Raw genomic sequence first — 25,520 nt, forward strand, 5'->3', positions numbered from 1 at the left:
GAACAACATATAAATATATAATGAAATAAAAGTAAAATAGCCAAAGAAAGAGTAGAAAAATATGCAAAGAATAACTAATATTTAAATTATCAAATATGAATTTGATATAAGAAAAATATAAGAAACAGAGCTAAGAATTAAAATGATAAACTAAGGCAATCTTTCAGGAAAATTATCAAAATTTATATATTAAAAGAATTTTTTAAAAATTTTTTTGGTGATACTGGGGATGGAACCCTTCTACCTCTGGGCTACACTCCCAGACCTATTTTATATTTTATTTGGAAACAGGGTCTCTTAGGCCAGCGAGGCTGCCTTCGAACCTGCAAGATCCTCCTGTCTCTGCCTCCCAAGCACGGAGATTACAAGAGTGTGCCACCATGCCCCGCTTATTAAAAGGGTTTAACCTGGGAAAATCAAACCCCAAAATTAGTTGAGAACATATCCTTTAAGAACAAAAAATTTTCAAGTCTTAAGGCAAAAGTGATTAATAATGTAAAATGAAAAATAGTTAAAATAGCTCCAGATATTTCAAAATTAATATTCAAAGCAACTCAACAAACAAGAAAACCCAATGGTTTTCAAGGACTGAGAAGAGTTTTCAACATCCCAGTAACTTGGGGAATTCTGCTCCCAAAAGCTCTCCTAAGAGAATATACTTACAAATGAATTTGACCCAGATATATTGAAAGCAATAACCACATAGAATAGTTAGAATTTTCCCCTTTCCATAAAAACATGGAACAATAGTGAGAGAGACTGAATGAAGAGCCTGCAATCAAAGCAGCATCAGTAACAGAACTGGTAATTAACCTAGATCTTCCATTATCAAGGTAATTAAACCTAGATCTCCAATTTTCAGGTCAATGTGTTTCTCATTAAGGCACAGCTTTCTTCTCATCTTAAAGAAATCAAGGTCAAGTTAGAGACTCTAAACAGATATCAAAGTCCACACTTGTCCTATACTCAATGCCTGACTGGCTCTGGAGCGCAATAATCAGAAGGAAGATTAAATGAGGGCCAGTCCATGGAACATGGCACAAGTCAGGTGTGTTTTTCTCAATTACAGAATATTATATAATTAATACTCTCAGCTCTTTTACAAACATTGTGATAGATATTCCCAATTATTAAACCTTCAAAATTAAAATGGTGAAAATTTAAAGTATTTTAATGGAATATTAATGCCAACATATTACAGTTCATAAGATATGCTATTTGTGCTTTATATGCTGTTATGATTGAGGCAGGCACACACTTGCAATCCCCGCACTTGGGAGGCTGACACAGGAGGCTCGCACAGGTTTGAACCAGGCTCAGCTACTCAGCAACTTAGTGAGACCCTGTTTCCAAATAAAATATAAAATAGATCTGGGAGTATAGCTCAGAAGTAGAAAGCCCCTGGGTTCCACCCCGAGTACCACCAAAAGAAAAGAAAAAAAAAGGCATATTGTAACAAAAACATTTAAGCAAATCCTCCATCTCCTCATTTGTGAAAAGGTGATTAAATGCTACCTGATAGGATCCCTGTGAAGAAAATTTGGAAAACATTATCTGAATATTAAACTTATAAGTAACTCAAAATGTAGATTTACTAAAAAAAAAAAAATTACGTTTCCTTGAGTCATCCGGTACTGTGATTCTTTACATGCATAGAAAGAATTTTTTCCATCATTTTTACTTAACTACAATTCCTCTGGAACTTTTCTGTCCTTGCTATGGTGCTGACTTTCTTTCCAGAAGCAGATGTAAAAATAGGTATTACAAACCTATATACATGTTTGCTTTCTGAGCATTGGTCAACCTCATAGAGTTGCTCTCTGTACTAATTTGTAATCAGCATAGATTTTTAAAATTTTATTGGTGTATTGTAGTCATACCTCTTAATGGAGTACAAGATGGTAGAGGCATACATGCACAAATCACTCAAGTATTCTCATAAAATCAAATGCTTTCTGCTAATATTATATAACATAACATGATATATAATGCTCATTTCTTTTTTTTTTTTTTTTTTTTTGGTGGTACTGGGGTTCCTGGAAGCCCTTCTACCTCTGGGCTACACTCCCAGACCTATTTTCTGTATTTTTGAAACAGGGTCTCTTAAACCAGCGCGGCTGGCCTCGATCCTCCTGCCTCTGCCTCCCAAGCGCAGGAATTACAAGCGTGCGCCACCACGCCCGGCTATAATGCTCATTTCTAAAAAAAAATATTCCCCCAAACTGCGGAAGAAAATATAACATAGGATTTTAAAAAATTAACTCAAATAATTACATAAATCTCATATAATAATTTATATATAATTTCACTTCAATATTTAATCTTTGCAACTTTCAATAGATTAGAAATGTTTCAGAGTCCCTCAATAAGGTATTTAGAATTTGGTTAACATTGTATTTCTTCTCCTTCTTTGTATAAGAATTTATACATTAGGTCAGTGCTTTATAAAATTTCAGATACATAAAATAATTTCAGCGTCTTGAAAAAAGTCCAGATTCTGATCTATTACAGTCCAGATTCTCCATCTCTAACTCCCACGTGACATGCATGTGAATTCTCTAGACCACATGTTGAGTCAGAGGAAATTAGAAAACACTTAAATACAGACACTAGGTTGAGGAGAAAAAAATTAGGCATGTGTGTAATAAATGATATGTATTAGTAGGCATTACATGGGATCTGAAAATATTCTTTAGTAACAATTTGGGTACTTTTATAAATGCAATAATTGTCAGTGCTTTTATAAATGTAATATGTTTAAATTGGTATTTTACAAGTAGAAAATCCTGTGGAAATGTTTATAGAGATCTGATGATACTGCTACTGAATTAATGTGGCCTACACACAAAGGAAAAGTTTAGACCCAAGATGAGCAGCCAAGTATAAAGCAATATAATATCAAAGGCTGGTTGGTAGAAGTTAGTATGGCTTCCGTGCAGTGCAACTTGAATGGATTTCCTATCATAAACAGTTGAAAAGGACTAATGCCAAACCCTCAAACACTTTATCTTGTTTTTTTTTTTAATGTCTGCCTGTGTGAGTATATGAAAGAGTTATTCATTTATATTTATTTTAACTTTCCAATGGCTGTTTTAATTCCTAATAAAAGTAAGTGGGGGGCTTTTCAGTAGTAAAGATTTTACATGGAGAGAAAGTCAACATGGAAATGTAAACTGGCACATTCTCTCGCTCTCAGTGCCCAGCCTATTGGCAACTGTAAACAGTAACCCATATTTAATCTCCATATCTCATTCCATTGTAAATTAGAGCCAGACATGCTATTGAAGCTGTTTGTAACTTTGACTACATACCTATTCCTAGAATTGAATATAGAAAATGAAAACTTGATGGTTTTGAAGTGTCAATAGCATGTTCTTTGTCAAAGCACCTGATATGATATCTGTAGCATTCTGTGTTCCTTTAATAACAAATATTTAGTCAAATTCCTGGAATGTAGCAGGCATTCAATAAATTATCATTTTTACGTGAATAAAAATCATTTATCAATGGATAAACCAATCAATAAAATATTCTAAAGTTTTAGTCCACTTCTTTCTTTTTGTTTTTTTCTTTGCTGTCATGCTGAGGATTGAACCCAAGGGAACTAAACCCAGGGGCAATCTACCTCTGAGCTACATCCCCAGCCCAGTTATTTATTCTTTAATTTGAAATAGGATCTCACTAAGTTTCGGAGGGCTTCACTAAGTAGCTGAGGCTGGCAGCGAACCCAGATCCTCCTGTCGAATCCTCCCAAGTACTGAGAATACAAGCATGCATCACCATGCCCAGCTAGTCATCTTAGAGGAAGAAAACTTATGGATGTAGAAGTTTTTTGTTTGTTTGTTTGTCTATGATTGGCTGGCTTTAAGGCAGAAACCACTTGATGGCATCGCAGAGTAAAAGCCACTCTCACTTTAAGGTGGCTACAAAGCAGAGAAAGTAAGAGGAAGTGGGCAGAAACAACCCCCTCCAGTTTCCACCTCCTCCATCCATTTCCCACCTCAAAAGCTGGCTGTATTGCCTAACACTTGAGCTTTGGTGGGGTGGAAGGGAGGTTTACATTCAAACAGTAATACCATGAACACTAGAATACAGAATTGTAGGAAAATGACTCTCCCTAATTTGAAAAATAAATATGTCAAATGACTTCTATGAGAAAGTTATTGGAAAACACAGAAACTAAATTGTTTTGCATTTTTTCAGCTACTCCAATAAAAACATTAGAGCAAAACCCCCACATTCCTAGATACCTAAAGATATAATAATTATAAATGCAAAGCAGTTAGAACTCCTGAGAAGTCACCCTGTTTTAAGTGTTAGAGTTAGATATAAAATGTCATCTAAAGAGCTCATTTATTAATGTTTTGAGGTGATGTAATTGAGACATGAGTGTTCTACACCCAGCAGATTAATCCAATGTAATTAATACATCTGGAAGGTGGCCTGGGCCAGTAGGATGTGGCTGAAAGGGATGGATTCCTGGGGCTGCAGCCTTGGGATTATATATAGATCTTCCTCCCCCTGTGTGTTTGTTATCTCCCTCTCCCTCTTTCTCTCCCTCTCCCTCTCCTTCTCCCTCTCCATCTTTCTCCTGGTCTCCATGATATGAGGAGCATAGCCCATGTGTTCTCCCTTTCTCCAGCTTTTGCTGCCATGCCCTGATATCTGAAGTCCCTGCCCCACATGGACTGGATCTGAAACCATAAGTAAAGAAATCTCCCTTCCTTCAAGTTACATAATAGGTCACATGGAAAAAATTTTGAAGATTCAAATCCATGGGTGAATACAAATAGTAAGAGCAGAAGGGAGTGGATGAGTCTGACCTTGTAAAATCTCAAATCCAGAAAACTCAAGTGTGCTTTCAGTATAAAGCCCCATACTGTATTTTTTAATTTTTTTATTATTTTGTGGTACTGGGGGTGAAACCCCGGGGCTTTCTACCTCCAGGCTATACTCCCAGACCTGTTTTATATTTTATTTGGAAACAGGGTCTCACTAAGTTGAATAAGTAGCTGAGGCTGGCTTCTAATATGTGCGATCCTCTTGTCTCAGCCTCCCAAGCGGGGGCCACCGCGCTTGGCTAAAGTCCCATACTGTAAATGAATGTGTGGGATTATAATCTAAATAAAACTGGACAAAAGAAGTACCCGTAAAGACAAGAAAAGGTCAAGAAGAAAGACACTTGGGAGGAGCAGAGAGGAGGCAGATGCAAATAGTTCAGTCTATTTGATCATTTTGTGAAAATAACAGAACTGGAATGTCTAGAATTACAAAGCTGAATAAGAACATGCTAAATAAATATTCCCTCTAAAAACTAATATGTATTTAAATATAATAAATAAAATATTGATAGAATTTTATCAAAATTATTTTAAGGAAAAGAAAATAAGAATCAAAATAGCATAACTAGAAACACAAACACATCCATTTCATTGTACCTGGCTGTATTCACATTGCCATGACAACGTTGTCACAGAGATAATGTTGTGCAAAACATACAATAATTGCTATTAGACCCTTTACAGAAAAGTTTTGCCTCCTCTGTACAAGAAGACTATGGTGAAAAACTCTGCTATGGTTTGGGTGCAGTTTGTATTAGGAACTTCATCCCTTAAATGCTGTCTAGAGAGGTGGTAGAAACTCTGAGTTATGGCCTAATGGAATGCTTAGCTCACTGCCAAAGCTGTTCTTGGAAGGGGTCAAAGTTATTTTCATGTGAACCCTTAGCTCTTGAGAAAAATAATTGTTATAAGCATGAACCAGACCCCTGAATGATTCTTTGGCTTTCTGTCCAGTAAAGTGATTATTCCTCTCACACTTACTCCTACCACCCATCTAGAAGTCCTCCCTAGAGTAAATGCTGATGCAGGTAACTTTGTGAATCAATAAAACTGCAAAATAAATAAACATTTTTATAAGGTAGAATGCCTTGGTTATTTGTTATAATAAAGAAAATTGACTAACACAAACTCTAACACTCTTAAAGGATGAGTGGAAGAAGTGAGAACAGAAACTGACTTAAAAGTCAAATTTAAAATAATAAAAGTGAGCCGGGCGTGGTGGCACATGCTTGTAATCTCAGCATTCCGGAGGCTGAGACCTGAGGATCACGGTACTCAGACTCAGCTACTCAATGAGGCACTTCATAACCTTTAGTGAGACCCTGTTTCAAAATAAAGAATAAAAAACAGGGCAGAGGGAGTAGCTCGGACATCGAATGCCCCTGGGTTTCATCCCCAGACCCACCAAAAAAATTTTAAAAATAAAAAAAACAAAAAATTCGTGAAATACCAGAAGAAAGGAAAATGTGAAATCTCAGAAAGCAAGAAGACAAAGAAGGCTGAGAAGATGAAGAAGACAAAGAAAGAGAAAAACAGGAAAAATGCTTAAGATAGAAGATGGGATTGTTTCAGAATGTCCAGGTCCTTGTAAATGCAAGACTAAAATGAACTTGCTGGATTTAGAAATAGAGAAATCATTTCACTGGAGAGTAAATGAGGCAATAACAAAGGCTCATATCTAGAGCTTCGGAGGCTGAGACAGGAGATTCGAGGCCAGTGAAGACCAGCAGAAACTTAGTAAGAAAAATGAAACATGAGCTCTTGCTCAATAAATTCGACTTTGAAGGATTTTAGAGAGAGAGAGGATAATAACAGCTAGAGGAGGTTACTTGGTCACATAGGGTAAATAAGCAGACTTCATTTATAAAGTCACTAAATAATTTCATACACTCTATGATTACATTTAATAATAAGGTTTATAAAAAGATACAGAAATATATTTTATTCTTATAAGAAAAAGCCTAATGCATTCTTTTAAAATCAGACTCTAAGAAGTTAATTTATGTTGTTCTCTTGCAAAGACACTTTTACTCTAAATATAACCTCAGTTTAATGCTTTCTGAATTATATGATACAAATATTTGAAAGTAGCTATTAATACTAGTCATGCTGAAACATTCCTTATTTGGTGCTATTTGAGTAAATTTAGTTAAAAAAAAATTAGGTAGCTGGCTTGTGAAAGACTCAACTGAGAAAATATATGCATGTACATGTCTCTGTATGTATGTAGACAAACACGGAAGTCCAGACCAGTTTTTCACAGACTTTTCAGCAAGGCTATGTAACAATGGTATGCATTTTGGTACAAAATAGGTCTCTAATTTGAAGTAACTTATTCTCAGTTCCAAATAAACAATTTTATCCTGAATATTCTGTCCCTAAATATGATTCAAGCATGTAATTATCCTTTAAATAATTGATATTCAAAGGTGCAATGAACGTGTTTCCCTTCTTGCTGATTGAAAGAGCCTAACAGTTTGTTAAATGGACTTGTAAAATAAATATTCAGGCTGAGAAACATACAAACTAATAAAAAGACACCTGGTGAGCAAAAGCTTGTAATTTAAAAAGTATAAAAGTTAAAAAAAATGGAAACCTGCAGCATATGAAAACCACTGAGGATTTTATTAAATTCAATGAAGAAATCTCCAGGAGAGTAAATACTCATTTTTAAGATTTTAAGGTCTTTATAAGGCAAAGTAATTTAAAACACTAACAATGAATATGTTTATGCAGGGAGAAAAGATTATTTAGAAAAATGGCATTTCTTTTATAGGTCTATTTTTTATTTTCTTCTTTGGTTTCTTAGATAAAAGTAGAAAAGAATAAATAAAGAACAATATTTTTTTAAAAAGATTTCAACTCATAAAACTATTTCACACATGTTACATGACTAATAAATGTGAACTATATTGGGATTCATTTTCTTCTAATTACTAATTAAAGAAAACTATATGCACATGTTAAAATAATCATTTAATTCAAAATGTTTACTTTGATAATACTTTAAATTTTCTTCTAAAGAGATGCATACTTGGATACACATTCATTGACACAGTCTATGAAAAGAATAAAATGGTTATCTTCCAGCAGAATTTTAGAAAAGGCTACGGCTAATGTTTTGGCAATATTTGGTTCTGCACTTCTCCTGTACTTGCAGCTCCATATTTTAAGGGACCATCCATTCATTCACCTTTGCATCTCCAATGCCTCATCCGACATCTGTCACATAGTAGGTGCTCAGTGAATGTCTATTTGTTTTCCTAAAGATTACTTACAAAATGTGGAACGTTTGGGTTTTTAATCCTAATCTATACAATATGTTTTCATGGATGTTAAATGGATGATAAAAGTTGTGTGAGAACATATCAGATATTCTTCATTGTTAGAGAAAATATACATAGTCTAAATGCAACAGCTGAGGGTTCCTGAAGGTGTAAACTCTTGAGTAACTTGAGGGAAAAAATATTTTTCCTCTTTTTTTTTTTTTTTTTTTTGGTTGGTACTGATGGTAGAACCCAGGGGTTTTCTACCTCTGGGCTATTCTCCCAGACCTATTTATATTTTATTTGGAAACAGGATCTCACTAAGTTGCTGAGAGCCTCACTAAGTAGCTGAGGCTGGCTTCAAACCTGTGCAACCCTCCTGTCTCAGCCTCCCAAGCACTGGGATTACAAGTGTGTGCCACCACACCCGGCCTTTTCCCTGTTTTGATATAGCAACATTCTTTAAAACAAAAGTGGACATCGTGTGGCATTTTGTAATAGTCTGCCTATGTCAAAATAATTGTCGGTATTATTTCTATGATTTTTAGGAAAGGTCAATAACATAAAGTACACCCAGCACAAATATTATGGTCCTAGAAAGATTCTTAATAGAAAACTAAAAGGTAATTAAGATTGATACTAATATTTCTTTCAAAAATTGGACATTTTTTATGTGGTACTGGGGATGGAACCCAGGGAATTATATCTCTGAGGTATATCCTCAACCCTATTTTTTATTCTTAAAACAAGGTCTCATTAAGTTGAAGAAGGCCTCACTAAGTAGCGAAGCTGTCTACAAACCATGATCCTCCTGCAAAAGTTGGACATTTTTTTTTTTTTGCAGTACCATGAATGAAACCCAGGGGCATTCTACCTCTGAGCTACACCCCTAGTACTATTTTTTATTCTTTATTTCAAAACAGGGTTTCACTGAGTTGCACAGGGCCTTTTTTAAGTAGTAGCTGAGGCTATCTGTGAACCACAATCCTCCTTTCTTATTCTCCAAAGTATTTGGATTACAGTTGCACACCACCACTCCCAGCTTGTTTTATTTATTTGTCTGAGACAGGGTATCCCTATATTATTCAAGTTGACTTCAAACTCATGATTTTTTTTCTTTAATCTCCTGAGTAGTTAGAATTATAGGTATGCATCATTATGACTGGCTCTACAACATTTTAAGTGGTTAAATCATTAGTCTAGTAATAAATGATTATTTGCTATTTTAGGGAACATTAATATGGGTCATTAAGCCATTAAAACATGCGGGTTATAAATTCAAATTGCTGCAGAAACACAAGGTTTGACTATGTGAACTACAACCTAAAATCTGGAAGTTAGTAGACTGCAAATACTTAAAGAGGATTATGTGTTTCTGTTTCTCCTCATGCCTGTGAGTGATGCATTTCATATGCTTATTTAATATTGACTTAATAACCAAATTAATTTATCACAAGTTTTAGAATAAAATAGGAGTCATCTGCTTACAACATTTAGCTATTCTATATATAAATCTTTTTGAAGAAAACAAAATACAACAGAAAACTGTAAAAGTTTTTACTTAAAGGTTAGCCAGTATGATATTAGGCATAATATAAATACCAATTTTCATTATTGATTGTAATATAAGTAAAGTATCACTTAAATATTGAAAAAATATTATAATTAAATATAGGTCTGACATTTATATTTTAAGAGTACGTACAAAAGAAAATGGAGTTCAGTTATACTTAATAATTTAGATGATGAGGAAATATAAAATACAAATAGCATAGGTGGAAAACACTTCAAGAATAACAAAATATAATCATTTAAATTTACAAAAGAAGTTAAATTTTATACAAAACAGCTTTACATTCACAACTATGACCTCCTAAAATACCTCCTCAAGGGATATGTTGAAAGTCCCATTTCATCAGTCATTTAACAAAGCAATGGAAAATATAAGAAAGAAAACAATTCTGAATTAGGAAAAAGACAAGGTGACCTACTATGACTTTAAAACTTCCCTGTACTGAATTAAAAGGAAAGACTTGCATTTAACAAATAGATGCACTGGTTACATTCCATGCAAATTTTCTTTCTTAGGTGAATGTAAAAAAAAAAAAAAAAAAAAAAGCACTGGTATGCTTCACAAACAAATGTATAGTAGATGGCCTGTAATAGAACTGAACAGTACCTCTTCACATAAATTTATTGAACATGAATAATGTGACATTATCAATTCTTTGTAGTTTTGATGGAGTAAATCAATTCCAAACCAGAATATCCAGGAGTGACTTGAACATATTAAACTGTTAAAAGCACAAAGCAAAAGAGAAATGTATAAATCTGACTCCATAAAGATATGGCACGAGAAAGTCAAGCATCTTTTTTATTATTTGGCTCTCTAGGTCACATTGGTTTGTGTTTCGATTTAATTTTTGGGAGGGTAACTTCTTATTTGTATGAAGTACTGTAGCAAAGAGAAACTGGTTGGAGCCAATTTCTAAGTCAAATGGTCAAATGATAATTTAATATATTGAAAACCATAGACTACTGGGAATAGATCCACCATATGATCCGGCAATACCACGCCTGGGTATTTGTCCAAAGGGGTTGAAATCAGAGAATTACAGTAACATATGCATACCCATGTTCATAGCAGCACAGTTCATAATAGCCAAAATATGGAACCAACCTAGGTCTCCATCAACACATGAATGAACTGCAAAATTATGGGAAATACACACAATGGAATTCTACTAAGCTATAAAGAAGAAGAAAATCGTGTCATTTGCAAAAATAATAGAAAGACCTGGAGAATATTATGTTAAGTGAGATCAGCCAGGCACAGAAAGAGAAGGAACATATGTTCTCTCTAATATGCTCAAAATAGAGAGTATTAGGAATTCCAGAGGGACCCCAGATAATGGAGGGAAAATTTCAGCATAGCTAAAATGGAAGGATAGGAGAGGAAGAAGGCTGAGGTTGATTAAAAGTATGAATGAGGCATGGTTAACCTAGACACCCATTATGGGGAGGCTGGGGAGAGAAATCAGGAAGGGGGAAAGGGTACCAAGCACAGTCTGAATGTATGTCATTTTAAATATGTTCCACATAAAAATAAAAAAAAGAAATTAAAAAAGAAAAAAAGAAGAAAAAAGAAAACCATAGACTATCAATTACATACGTTGGAGAAAAGGGAAAAAATCCTGTAAAACAAACCCTCACCCAAAATATGTATTTTTGTATTCCAAACCCTGCTTAGAAGGGACCTGATGGACCATGGAAGTGTTTTCTACTGCCTAGAATAAATGCATAACTCAAATACTGAGCAACTGCTATGTTCAAGTTAAATTCTGTTATAAATAACTGTTTGTATGTTGTCATCATTTTCCTTCTCTGTCAAATACTGATAAAGATTCACTCTTTAAATCATTATAATTTCCTCTAAGCTGTCAGCAAAAAAGATTTAATATGGTGATAAAGAAATGAACAGGGAATAGTATGAGTTCCTTCCGAGACTTGTATATTTTATGTAAAGCTTTAAAAACTATTGTATATTTTCTCCTTTCTAGTTAAATAATGTATCATCAATGTATTAAAATACAACAGTGAAAGAAAATTTAAAATTTGTCAATTTATGCAAAATTCATAGAATTCAGAATATATAAGATATGAGTATATAAATAAGGAATAACTTTTAAAAACATCAGCCTTCATGTTAATAAATTAAATCAAATATTTTATGGAAAATATATGGATTTCCCAGTCAAGTTAAAATTAATATTAGGTAATATACATTAAAATAGAAAATATTATGATTTAAAACATCATGTAATATTTTTTGATGATTAAAAGGTACACTTGCAAGATTTTTTGCTTACTTCTCCAATTCGTTACTAATTTGAGTGTGTGTGTGTGTGTGTGTGTGTGTGTGTGTTTGTGTGTGTGTGTGTGTGTGTGTGTGTGTGTGAGATACTGGAGACTGAACCCAGAATAGGGTTATTCTACCACACACACATATATACACACACATATTAATTTTAATTTGGAACAGGGTCTTGCTCAGTTGCTGATAGTCTTGTAGGCTGGCCTCAAACCTTCCTGTTCTTCCTGTCCCAGCCTCCCAAGTACTAGATTACAGGCTTTTTCAATTAAATTCTCACAAATATTCTCATGATCTTACCTGCATATTACAATTCAGAAAACCAAAGCTCATACCAGATAATTCTCTTGAGCTATTAAGTGAGGCAGCTGTGATTGGAATACAACTGACACCAAAACCTCTTTCTTTGATATTTAAAAAAATATAAGCAGGTTGTGATGATGCACACCTGTTACTGAAAGAGTTTTAATCATATCTATATCTTGTTATATAATATAGGTTCCATAAATGTGAAAAGTAAATATTGTTTAATAATGATGTTTAGTCATTAAGAAAGAGAAAAAAATGTCTGGAATTCCAAGGCATGGTAATTTTAAAATAAAGACATAAAATGTAGGTTATTATAAGAAGAAAGTACAATAATACTCAAATTTGAATAACAATATTATTAGGTAATAATACTGAAGGTTTTATTTTGGAGTATTTTTTCCATTTAGATTAAGATATGATAAACATGAGGCATTACTGATAAGAGTTCACATAACTGTTAAAGTCAGCTGACTTTTTAAGAATTTTAGAGCCTTTAAAAATCTAAATTTATAAATTATTACATTTTAAGCATTTTTTTGCATTTGAAAATATTGTCCAAGGCATTTATCTATGAAATAGATTGTACTACAATCTAAAAATAAGTGATTCATCTTGAGAATTAGTTTTATTTAAACATGAAAGTGTTTGCTCTATCTTTGTTGTAATTTAATTTTAAGAAAATTTTTCTTCTTTTTTCTGAGCTTTATTCATGTAACAGTAGCACATGCATTGGTTAAATTAAATTGAACATTTATTTTACTTTTGATTTTGAAAATAAAGTAAAATATATACTGAAGTATTCTATTACTTTGTCTTTTTTTCCCCCTGATGAAATTTTAAATTAATAGACCAGTGTATTTAATGGTACAATTTCTTCTTCAAGAAAGATTAATTTCAATCTTAATAATTAATATTTGATATTTATCTTGTTATCTGGGCACAAAATATGAAAGAATTAAAAATACACAATGTTTAAAAACCAGAAATGGCCGGGTATGGTGGCACATGCTTGTAATCCCTGCGCCTGGGAGGAGGAAACAGGAGGATCGCTGCAGGTTCTCCTAAAATAGGTTTGGGAGTGTAGCCCAGAAGTAGAAGGGCTTCCAGAAACCCCACTACCACAAAAAAAAAAACAGAAATGATCTAAATCTTAAAAAATATTTTTAATATTAGCTGTCTAGCATTTTAAATTGAAATAGCTAATTGGGTAATGTGTGCACATGTATGCTTCTACCATCTTGTACTCCATTAAGATGTATGACTAAAATGCACCAATAAAAAATTTTAAAAAAGAATCTTTCTGTCATTTGTATGAATTTTAAATAGTGAGATTCAGTCTCATATGTCTTATATTCTATTCTCCTCTGTCACTAGAACTAGATAGTCAATATTGGCAAGTAATATAATTTGGTTGATTATAAAAAGAAGAAAAGTGGCAAAATAAGAGGATTATAAGGACTTAGGAAATACAAGAGTATGCAAGTAGAGGAAAGAGAACAAACTTAATTTGTGTTATATTTGTGACCGGAAAGAATAGCGCCCACAACAACAACAATAAAAGTGAAAGGTGCTGTTCCAGGGGTTGCATCTCAACTTTTCACTGGCTCTGTTCCGGCTGTTCACTCCTTTGCAATACCACCAGATGCTAATGTGGCAGCTAGCTGTGCCGATATTCAAGCCCTACTTCCCCGAAAGTAGACTTAAAATGCTCCTTATCAGTGTAAGGATAGAATATTTCCCACTACAGAGCTTAATTCTAATCAGTTTCCTATGGTATCTTTGTAAAGTAAAGAAATATCCTCAACTTTAAGACTTCCAAAAAAGGATAAAAGAACAGTTAATTTATCCTCAGGGTTCCTTCCTAGATTTATCCCATTTTAGGAAGCCTTTACCTTACTCTCATAAATATGTACTTCATTTTCCACCTGTTTGTGTTGAACTCTTCTTAGATACTACAAATAATATTTCTAGGTATTAGGTCTATCTTACAGTGATTTTCCAGCTCTCTGAGTAGGTTTGCAACTTCATGAACACAGTATGCTTATCAGATATTGATATCTTAAGCTCAGTAATGAATAAAAAATGAATTTGAAGATTATATGTCTGTCATTATCATTACTGGTATTTTACAGTGAGTTTTAAAAATTATTCTGCTCTCAATTTATCCACAAACTTTGGGGACGCTTCATAGTGTTGAGATATACTATAATATGGAGTTTGGAGAATCACACTCAAATCATCTTCCCAGAAAGTAAAACTGAGTTGTCAAAAGTTAATCTCCTAGTAGCTGAAGAAGCAAAACTAGAATCTAAAGTTCTTGAATTCACATAAGTTGTAGATTCTTTCAATTTTACTTCCAAATGTTATATATAAAAATAATAAAAAATAATCTCAAATCCAAGTCTATTTTTGATTGAATTAATTTTGTTGTATGAATGACCATAGCACGTATGTGCTTATAAAATTAAGAGAAAGTATGGGTATGTAACCTTTTATTTGCCAACTAAACAATCTTAATTATAAGACAATGCCTTCAAAATAAAAGCTAGTTCCAGGGAAGAAAGTCAAGAACCCAGTTAATTAAGTTATGTATGAAGTCATAATATGACTAAAAACAATTCTAAAGTGGTGATTAAATATATATATATACACACACACATCACACACACATTCTATATACATTCTAATACACACACACACACACACACACACACACACACACACTACTTTGGTGTTGGACTGATATGAGTTTGATTTCCAGCTTTATCAATTACTAGCATATAAACTTGAACTATTTAGCTGGGTGTGGTGGCTCACACTTGTAATCCCAGCATTTGGGAGGCTGAGACAAGAGAATCGGAGTTTGCGGACAGCTTCAGCTATTTAGTGAGGCTCTTTGAAACTCAGTGAGACCCTTTTTCAAAGTAAAGAATAAAAAATTGGGCTGTGGGTGTCGCTCGGAGGTAGAATGCCCCTAGGTTCCATATCCAGTACCTCAAAAAAAATTGAACTATTTATTCAGTTTTTAATTTTCTTAGTAAGTAATGTAAGACTGTTGGTCATTTCATAGTTCTATAGTCATTTTATAGTTCTATAATTATTGTGTATATTCTTAAAATAATAATATTGCATCTTGCTTAAAATAGCCATCAGTAATAATTTAGATCTTTTTTTTCAACCACAAACTAATAAAATTTATTACCTGAAGGTCTTTATAATGTCCCTACTCTAATAATAGGTTGCCTGCAAAGCTTGGAGTAGGAATAAAACTAAAGGTGAAGGGTAAGTGAATGTAGAATTAAAATTAGAAGATGTTACAACAGACAGTTGATGCCCGCCAATAAAGAGACTTAATTTATGGCAATATTAGAAGATATGCATTCAGATGACATTTAATTGACCTTATTTTGAAACACTGTATTATGTATACAAAACATAAAAACGTAATTCTATTAGCTGAAAATTTATTTTCTTTTAAGGAAACATTAAATACACTAATTATAACACGTGTTCAGTTCTGTAAGCACACACAGACACACACACACACACACACACACACACACACACACACAGAAGAATGAGAGGAAAGCCATCACAGAAGTTACATTGTGTTGATTATGAATCACAGATATTTTGTGGGGGGGAAAAGTCTTTAAGCAAGAAGTGAGATTTACTCTGGATCTTAGCATCTACTGGTCACTGAAAGAGGAAAAGAATTTTATAAAGAAGCAGATCAGGGCAAAGACCTATGATAAGGTCTCAGGAATGGGGGAGAAGCATCCCCTTAGTGAGGAATGGTAAAAAGTGAGGCTGGAGAGGAAAGTCAAACTTAGAAGGGTGAGGAGGTTTGGAGTTGAGCCTAGAGTCAGTAGAATCATTGGGGATGTTTTACCAAAAAAACAAAAAACAACAACAACAAAAAAACACAGAGCCAATATTGCTGTCAGGATGTAAGGGAACAAAGTGTAGATGATGGACTCCCGAAGGTTAAGGAAGTGTCAGGGAGCTGAATCATGATAGTTCAATAATGTGGGAAGAAAATGATTAATCTGTGGCCTAAAGTTGTTGCACATTAACATCTCTGATTATAAGAGAAATAGTCTATAATAGAAAACAATATTTGGTAATTTACGGACTGGGATGTGAGTAAGAATGAGGTTCTTACTACAAAGATGTATAGCATGGGAGATCGGTTAAATGGAAACACTATTACCCATACAGGAGGAGGGGCAATAGTTTGGAACTGAGAAGAAAATCAATTTAAGTTTATATATGTAGAAAACTGTGGGGAAAAGGATTCTGAAGCCCAATTATAGAAATCAGAACCAAATTTTAGAGTTTTCACTAGAAAGCCTTTAAGCCAAAATAATAGATTTGGTAATTCATGAGGGGGTTTAAGAGAGTAGAAAAAGAAGACTTCTCTATTTAAGGAGGGAAACAGGAAAAAAGGTCAAGGAGGAAGACTGAAAAGGAGGGACCAATCAGATTCGCTGGCATTTTCTGAATAGGAAAACATTTGAAGGAATAACGAGGAGGGTGCGGTTTCCATTGCTAATGCTATCTTGGTCCTTATTCGCTTAGGTTTTAACTAATAACCTGTGTTTTAGAAAGGCCCCAAACTTGTATGGAAAAAAAATAATATTTTCAAGAAAGAATATAAAGAAATTAAGTCAAATCATTTTCCTACTACATTCTGGAAGTTGGGGATAGGGGACTTCAGTCTAAACATTGACTCCTACAGTGTTTCTATTTCTAACCTGCAGAGAGGAATGAGTTTCCAACTACTTGGTTCTCATGACCACAACTGACTTTTAAAGTCACCATTTCCTTCTCCTTGATGCAATAAGCTATTCATACATTGTGCTCCCCAGTGGACAAATAGGCTTCCACAGGCTCTAGAGGGCAAGAAGCTTGTAGGTGGTGCACAAGGCTGAAAATGCAGGTAAAAGTGTACTCTTCCTTTCACTATATGAATTATGCTCAATTTACTTTTCCACTGTGCTTGTTTTGTAAACTGGAAGCTCAATGCTTTATCCTGCTCCTATCAATGAGTACGAGCAGTTATCATGACTGCATTCCGTGCAGCTGGCCCTTTCACTGCTCTTTATTTTTTTATTACTAGCTTGTTAGGCCATGGATTTCTTTTTCTTCTTTTCTTTTCTTTTCTTTCTTTTGATCTTTCTTTCTTTTTTTGGTAAGGAATATTTTTTAAATCAGTTACTGGCAATATTAAGAATTGTAGACTGGGAAATTTAAGGGAACACAGAATTATCTTATGTTAAAAACAAACTTACAAAGAAAACTCATGTTCAAGCTGAGTCTATTCAATGAAAAAAAAATAACTGTTAGGATGCTTTTCAGATGTTTAAAGTGAAAACATCAGTAATAATGCTCTTGTAAGCTTTAATAATATTCTTCTTGACTTTGTAAGGAGAAAACAATAATAGATATTACTCTCTTATCAAATTTAATAAGCATTACCTTTAGAATATTTGGCTACTTTTTGTTCCCAACTGTTGTTATTTTATTTTTTTTTGCAGTACTGGAGATGAAACCCAGAGGATTCTACCTCCAAGCTACACTCCTAGTTCTATTTTTTTTATTATTTCTTTTGAAACAGGGTCTTCCCGAGTTGTAAAGGGCCTCACTAAGCAGCTGAGGCTGTTCGTGAACCACAGTCTGGTCTCAGCCTCCCAAATGCTGTAATTACAAGTGTGCACCACCATGCCCAGCTCCCCAATTGTTTTTTTAAGATGTAGTATGCCAGTAGCCATCAACAAAAATATAACACATTTTATCTAACACTAAGTGTAAAGTTTTATATTAAAAATGTTGATTATTTTTATTAATCCATTCATATATAAGATGAAATAAACTAAATATTAGAGATTGCACTATTACAAAGTTAGGGGATCACTAGAATTTAATGAGAGACAAGAGGCAGGCTGGGAGGTAGGCTTGATTATTATGTCAGTAAAACCAACTGATAATCAAGGGACAAAAGTTCTGATTTTATAAATAACCACAAGCCTTTTTATTTTACAGTAGATTCCATGATTCCTATGTAGCATAACATGATACTAAGTTATTGGTGAACATTTCATTATAAAAAGGATATCAGAAAGGTGTGGTGGTGATACCTATAATCCCTGTGCTCAGGAGGCTGAGATAGGATAATGGCCAGTTTGATTTTAGATTCCTCTTTCAAAATAAAGTAGAACTGAGGGTGCAGTTCAGAGTTAGAATTCCCCTGGATTTAATAACCAGTACCACAAAAAGAAAAAGAAAAAGAAAGAAATTAAGAAAAAAATAAAGGGTAGCAGCCTCCCCGCCCCTCCCTCAACGTACGACCCTGGGATCCCAGACTAGCCCGCCGCCATGGCCGACAAGGAAGCCTTTGACGATGCAGTGGAAGAATGTGTGATCAACAAGGAGTACAAAATATGGAAAAAGAACAACCCTTTTCTGTATGATTTGGTGATGGCCCATGCTCTGGAATGTCCCCGCCTAACTGCACAGTGGCTCCCAGATGTAACCAGACCAGAAGGGAAAAGATTTCAGCATTCATCGTCTTGTCCTGGGGACACATATGTCGGATGAACAAAACCACCTTGTGATAGTCACCATACAACTCCCTAATGATGATGCTTAGTTCGACGCATCACACTACGACCATGAGAAAGGGCCCCAGAACCCTTGCATCATTGCGACAAAGACTCCATCGAGTGACATGCTTGTTTTTGACTATACAAAACATCCTTCTAAACCAGACCCTTCTGGAGAGTGCAACCCAGACTTGCGTCTCCAAGGACATCAGAAGGAAGGCTATGGGCTTTCTTGGAACCAAAAATTTCAGTGGGCACTTACTTAGTGCTTCAGATCACCATACCATCTGCCTATGGGACATCAGTGCTGTTCCAAAGGAAGTAAAAGTGGTTGATGCAAAGACCATCTTTACAGGACATACAGCAGTAGTAGATGTTTCCTGGCGTCTGCTCCATGAGTCTCTGTTTGGGTCAGTTGCTGGTGATCAGAAACTTATGATTTGGGATACTTGTTCAAACAATACTTCCAAGCCAAGCCATTCAGTTGATGCTCACACTGTGAAGGGAACTGCCTCTCTTTCAATCTGGATACAGGATCAGCTGACAAGACTGTTGCCTTATGGGATCTGAGAAATCTGAAACTTAAGTTGCATTCCTTTGAATCACATAGGATGAGATATTCCAGGTTCGGTGGTCGCCTCACAATGAGACTATTTTGGCTTCCAGTGGTACTGATCGTAGACTCAATGTCTGGGATTTAAGTAAAATTGGAGAGGAACAGTCCCCAGAAGATGCAGAAGATGGGCCACCAGAATTGTTTATTCATTGTGGTCACACTGCCAAAATATCCGATTTCTCCTGGAATCCCAATGAACCTTAAGTGATTTTTTTTTGTATCAGAAAACAATATCATGCAAGTATGGCAGATGGCAGAGAAAATTTATAATGATGAAGATCCTGAAGGAAGCATGGATTCAGAAGGACAAAGATCCTAAATATGTCTGACCACGTGATTTTAGACTCCCCTTTTTTTCCTCTCAACCCTGAGATTGATTTAACACTGGTTTTGAGACACAGACTTTGTTCAGTGATCCCTGTATTACAAGTACCACCAACAATGCTATTAACCCAAACAGTAGGTGTTTTCTAAATATTAACTTGGGTACTTAATTCAACAAAGCCAGACTTATATTTAAATTTTCTTCAGGAATTTTGTAGTAAAAAACCCAGGTCTAAAGTAGCTACAGAAAGGGGAATATTATGTGTGGTTATTTTTCTTCTCAAGCTATATCCCCAAGTTTTTCAGACTCATTTAAGTAAAGGCTAGACTGTGTAAGGAATAGAGCCAGGTGAGTTGGGTGTCTGAGCCATGAAGTATAAATACTGCAATATGACATTTTTATTCAGGAATTAGGGGAGATTCAAGTCAATATAGATTGCTACTCTAAAATTATCACATCTGACTTTCCAGAACGCACATTTTCCTGTAAAAACCAGTCTCTTCGTTTCTTCATTTAAGTAAAAACTACATGTACCTCCTTCCCCATGTATTTATGCTTCTAAGTGTATTTCTTGCTGTCTTCATAATTTTCATTTCTTATCTGTGGAATGGTTTTAGTTGTGTGTTTTTTTTTTAACTTGGGACCTCCAAGTTGTAAAGATGTATGCTTTTACCTGACAGTTGTACCACAGGTGGACTGTCATGTTGAGAAGGGTGAATTGATAGCTTATATTTGTTTTGAAAATTAAATTAATCCTTGATAAGAGTTGCAGTTCTTTTAGGAGTTAGTTAGTCCTAGACCACTAGGTTTGATACCATCTCCATTTTGGGTGGCCCATTTCACCAGCAGGCCTGTTACTCTCCATGACTAACTGTGTAAGTGCTTATAATGGAAAAAATTGCTTATCTACAGAAAAAAAGAAAGAAGGAAGGAAAAAAGAGAAAGAAAAATATCTAGTTTATTCTATGTTTTGGGGTGATTACATTATATTAACAACTTTAATTACCATGTAATATATTTTATATGTGGTAATACCTGTTATATTACACACAATCATACCATAATAGGATAATAATTATGATAAAATAGTAAAACTAAAAATAATAACTATAATTTATTATGGGCTTATTTTGTGTCTAGCACTGTTATTATAGCCAAACATAGATTTTCTCATAAAATATCTATGAATCTATGAAATATTCAGTATTAAGTATCTCCATTGTGCACATTAAAATAGTGTCATTTAGAGAGGCTTAAACTGCTAATATGGGCTTATACAGAAAATCACATCAAAGTGGGCATGATTTCAAATTTCATGCCATAATGACTGTAACACATATTTTAAATTGGTGGATAATTTTCACTTAAAGAAAACTTTGTGTTTTTGTGGGTTTTTTTGTAGTGCTGGGGGTGGGACCCAGGGGCTTTTCTACCTCCAGGCTCTACTCTCAGACCTATTTTATATTTTATTTGGAAAAAGGGTCTCACTAAATTGCTGAGAACCTCACTAAGTAGCTGAGGCGGTTTCGAACCTGTGTGATCCTTCTTTTTCAGCCTCCAAAGCTCTGGGATTACAAGCATGTGCCACCACACCCAGGAAGAATACCTAGTTTTTTAAATAGCCTAAGGATTAAAATGACTTTAAATTTTCCTAGATCTACCAGTTATTGTTACAATACAGATATTCTGAGATAACATGAATTAAATGTAAAATCATTTTTTGGTTTGAAGGCATTAAATCTAGAGTAGCCACTCCTAAAAATCTGCTCTGGTTTGATAAAGTGTTATCAATAGCATCTGAGTAATACCACCAAAATTCCAAATCTGATTCTGGCAAAGCCAAAAACTATATTACTCTTAAGTATCATAATTATCAGTGAGACTACATTATTTTTCTCAATGTTATTTAGTAAAATAAATTTTACTTTTAGAAATAAAAGAATCTATAATAAAATATTTTTAGTAATGTATTCAATAACTTTGAAAATATACTATTAAAATTGATGTGACTTTGGAAAAATATGTTTTAAATTATTATTATAATACAATATTGGGGTTTTTTTGGTTTTTTTTGGTGGTGGTACTGGGGTTCCTGGAAGCCCTTCTACCTCCGGGCTACACTTCCAGACCTATTTTTACATTTTGATTTGGAAACAGGGTCTCCTAAGCCAGCGTGTGTGCGGCTGGCTTCGAACCTGTGCGATCCTCCTGTCTCTGCCTCCCAAGCGCGGGGATTACAAGCGTGCACCACCACGCCCGGCTAATTACAATATTGTTGATCAATGATACCATATTTATCTTTTGGCAAATAACAGCTTTGCAAATGCAACATTAAAATATATTTATTTGCATTACTTTCCACTTTTTATATATGTTGGCTTCAGGAGAGTGGAATCCTGACTAATTCTCTAAAATGCAATATTATAAGGAGATATAAAAGTATCTGATACAAAAGGAAGACTAAATGGAGACTGCAGAAGTTAATTCCAAAATCTAACTTCAAACCAATAAATAAAGCCAAGCGTAGTGGCACAGGGTGTAATCCAGCATTTGGGAGGCTGAGACAGAGGATCAAGGTTTGCAGACAGACTCAACTACTTAGGGAGGTCCTTGCAACTTAGTGAGACCCTGTTTCAAAATAAAGGATAAAAAATAGGGTTAAGGATGTAGCTCAGAGGTAGAATGCCTCTAGATTCCATTCCCAGTATTTAAAAAATTAAATAAATAAAATAGAAAAAAATAATTATAAATTTTAATTATAATTTAAAAATGAATATGTAATAATGTTTTCCTCAAATTATATTTCTGCCCTTGACTCCAGGCAAATATTTCACAAAATAATTCTACTGATCATCTTCCTTTCAGTGAAAGGGTATGGTTAGACAGTGGGAATAAATTTAGTCTTCTTTGGGCCAGATATTGTCTACTATATAAACGTTTGAATCCTAATGTAATAAAATGTGCAAATAGAAACAATCATATTTATAAATCCTTATATTAGTTCTTACTCTTTATAAATTAAAACATAAATAAGATATTAAAAATATAAATTATTTTCACTTGGCCAAAACGTAACTAAAATGCTACAAACTGTGACAAGTTTAATATAAAATATTATATCCTAGCATCTCAGATCAGGTCAAAGCCACATGTTCATTATTATTCTATACTTGAAATTTATTGTAGGCCCTGTGTCATTAAGAATTGAAAGGTGGTTTCCCCTCCCAAATATATGCATGCCTAAGTGGAACCACTCACTGATCATTAGAGACACTTACTTGAGTTCATGAGAGTTATCTTGTGGTTAATGGACTGATTATGAAACTGCAGTCATTACCAATGATGTTTAAAGCCTTATTGCTAATATCCTAATAGGAAATAATGGATTTCATATTTTTATGTGCTGAAGTTTAAATGTCAAGACTTGTTTTGAATTGTACATTTCAAATATCTATTCTCTAGTCTCTATTAATAAATTACATGCTCAGTTATTAGGAACAAGTTGTTGGAAGTAAGTACTGAACCTTCATAAATCGAGATAGAGGATGAAATTAATTTTCCACCTAATATGAAGTAAAACCAAATTGGTGGCAACTCTGACAAAATCTATTTTGAAATATGTTTTAGCCGAGTAAGTTAACCCCATTTATAAAGCTGAAGACCACATCATGAGAAAAAGCATGGCTAGTTAATTATAGTCTAGTTTATATATTACAAAGGTTACATATAAATTTAGAAGTGTCAAAAACTCATTAATGCTACTTAATAACAAAAATAACTTCTGAGAAATGCATTGGTAGGGAACTTTGTCATTGTGTGAACATCATAAACTACACTTACACAAAACTGGCTAGTGACTTTGTCATTTTGTAAAAGACTAAACTCACACACCCATGTATGTGGTATAGCCTATTCTTCTTAGAGCCATGATTAGTGAAAGATGAAATCGGGCGCAAGAGTAAACATTGTAATCAAGAGATGTACAAGGCTGCTGGCATAATATTGCATGCTATTTGACAGTAAACTATCATCACCCCAAGCACATGACTAACATGTTGCCCTACAATCAGCATAGCCATGACATCACTAGGTGATGGAAATTTTTCCACCATATTATATTCTTATGAGACTATGTTATATATGTAATCTGTTGATCAAAGTATTATTATAAGGCCCATGACTGACTGTATTTCCCTTATTCATTTGTTTGGTCTTTTTTTATTTTGTTTTTCATTGTTCTAGAAAGCTTTTGACCTTGCTTTAGCAAATATTTATAGTTAATGTTTAGGTATCTGATGCCATGGAAAATAACTGGCTTTGGAGTGAGGCAAAAACCAAAGTTAACAATTGGGCAAGGTGACACAGACTTGTAATACTGGCTACTCAGGAGATGGAGGCAGGATTGCAAGATCAAGGCCCGATAAAGCAACTTATTAACACCCTGTATCAAAATGAAAATTTTCAAAAAATTCTGGAGATATATCTCAATGTATTTCAGAGGTAGAAGAGCAAAAAAAAATAATGCTAACTTTTGGTCATGTTAATTAATCTGATTTTTAGATCCTTAGACATAATATTGTGAAAGCCACCTTGTAAAACTAGTACATTTAAGTGAGATAACTTTCACAAAATTGTTAGCTTACTGTTATCCTTGACTTCTTTCAATGGCCTCTCTATTATGCTTCCTCTAATTGGCCAAGTTACATAAAGCTTAGTCTTATTTCCCTTGTGATCCTACAATATATATATTTTTTTTCTTTAGATAAAAATATAATTTAATTATTTTAAATTAATTTGTAGAGGACTCCCAAATGTATGCCTCTGGATCAGAGTGGCTTAAGTTTGTGTCCTCAAATTGTTGACATTTTTATAGAAATAGTTTCTATCTAAAACTGAATTCTTGGTCAACATCAGTATTAGTTAATTTTTTCATCACCATGACCACAATACCTCACAAAAAAAGTTAGAGGAAAGGTTTATTAGGCTTACAGTTTCAAAGGTTTAATCCATGGTTGGTTGGCTCCAAGGCAGAAAAATCACCAAATCAGAGTATGGTGACTTGAGCAAAAGGAAGTGGCCATGGAGAGAAAGAGATCCTAAAGTTCATATCTCCAAGACTCTAGCAATGCTGCACCTCTGAAGCCTGCTGCCTTGGGGACCAGGCTCTAACACATGAAGGGAGGGGGACACCAGAGATACAAATGTAACAACATCCCTGCCCCTGTTTGTTGATAAAATATTTTTATAGCAATTCATGACACCAAAATCTACCCAGTTATACAAGACAATGAAAAGTCACCATCACTAATTCAATCTCCTCATATGATCTATTACCAATTTCTGATGCCTACATCTCCCAAACTGATCTGAAACCACATTTATTGAAACCACCATGTGGACTATTAAATAATCTGGTAGCTCCTCAATTTTGCTCTTGCCCCTCAAGAATAGTCTTCCTCATTTTCAAAGCAAAACCCATCTCCTAAAATTATTATAATCTTATTCTCATTTCAAAGCTTCTTATTTTTGCTAAAAAATCCATAACATGAGCTAAAGGCACGGCATTATCTTTTAAATGCCAGTCCTTCTAAAGGATGCCCAAGCCCTCTGTCTACCTATACACTCTCCCTCAGAGACTCAAGTGAATGGACCATAGAATGGGCTCTCATGCTATTTCACTTTGATTG

General features: G+C 34.2%; 1 protein-coding gene and 1 pseudogene across 2 annotated transcripts in view; one reads left to right on the plus strand and one right to left on the minus strand.

The window, feature by feature from the left end:
- Nucleotides 1–25,520, minus strand: part of CCSER1 (coiled-coil serine rich protein 1) — a gene marked incomplete at both ends in the record, with an annotated part of 1,182,092 nt that overhangs the window by 988,026 nt on the left and 168,546 nt on the right. The gene's annotated exons all lie outside the window — the stretch shown is intronic.
- LOC308264457 (histone-binding protein RBBP4-like) lies at nt 18,661–19,827 on the plus strand (annotated as a pseudogene). Its single transcript has one exon. The product of its transcript is annotated as a histone-binding protein RBBP4-like (transcript).

Source organism: Muscardinus avellanarius, assembly GCF_963383645.1.
Source record: "Muscardinus avellanarius genome assembly, chromosome: 6".
Classification (NCBI taxonomy): domain Eukaryota; kingdom Metazoa; phylum Chordata; class Mammalia; order Rodentia; family Gliridae; genus Muscardinus; species Muscardinus avellanarius.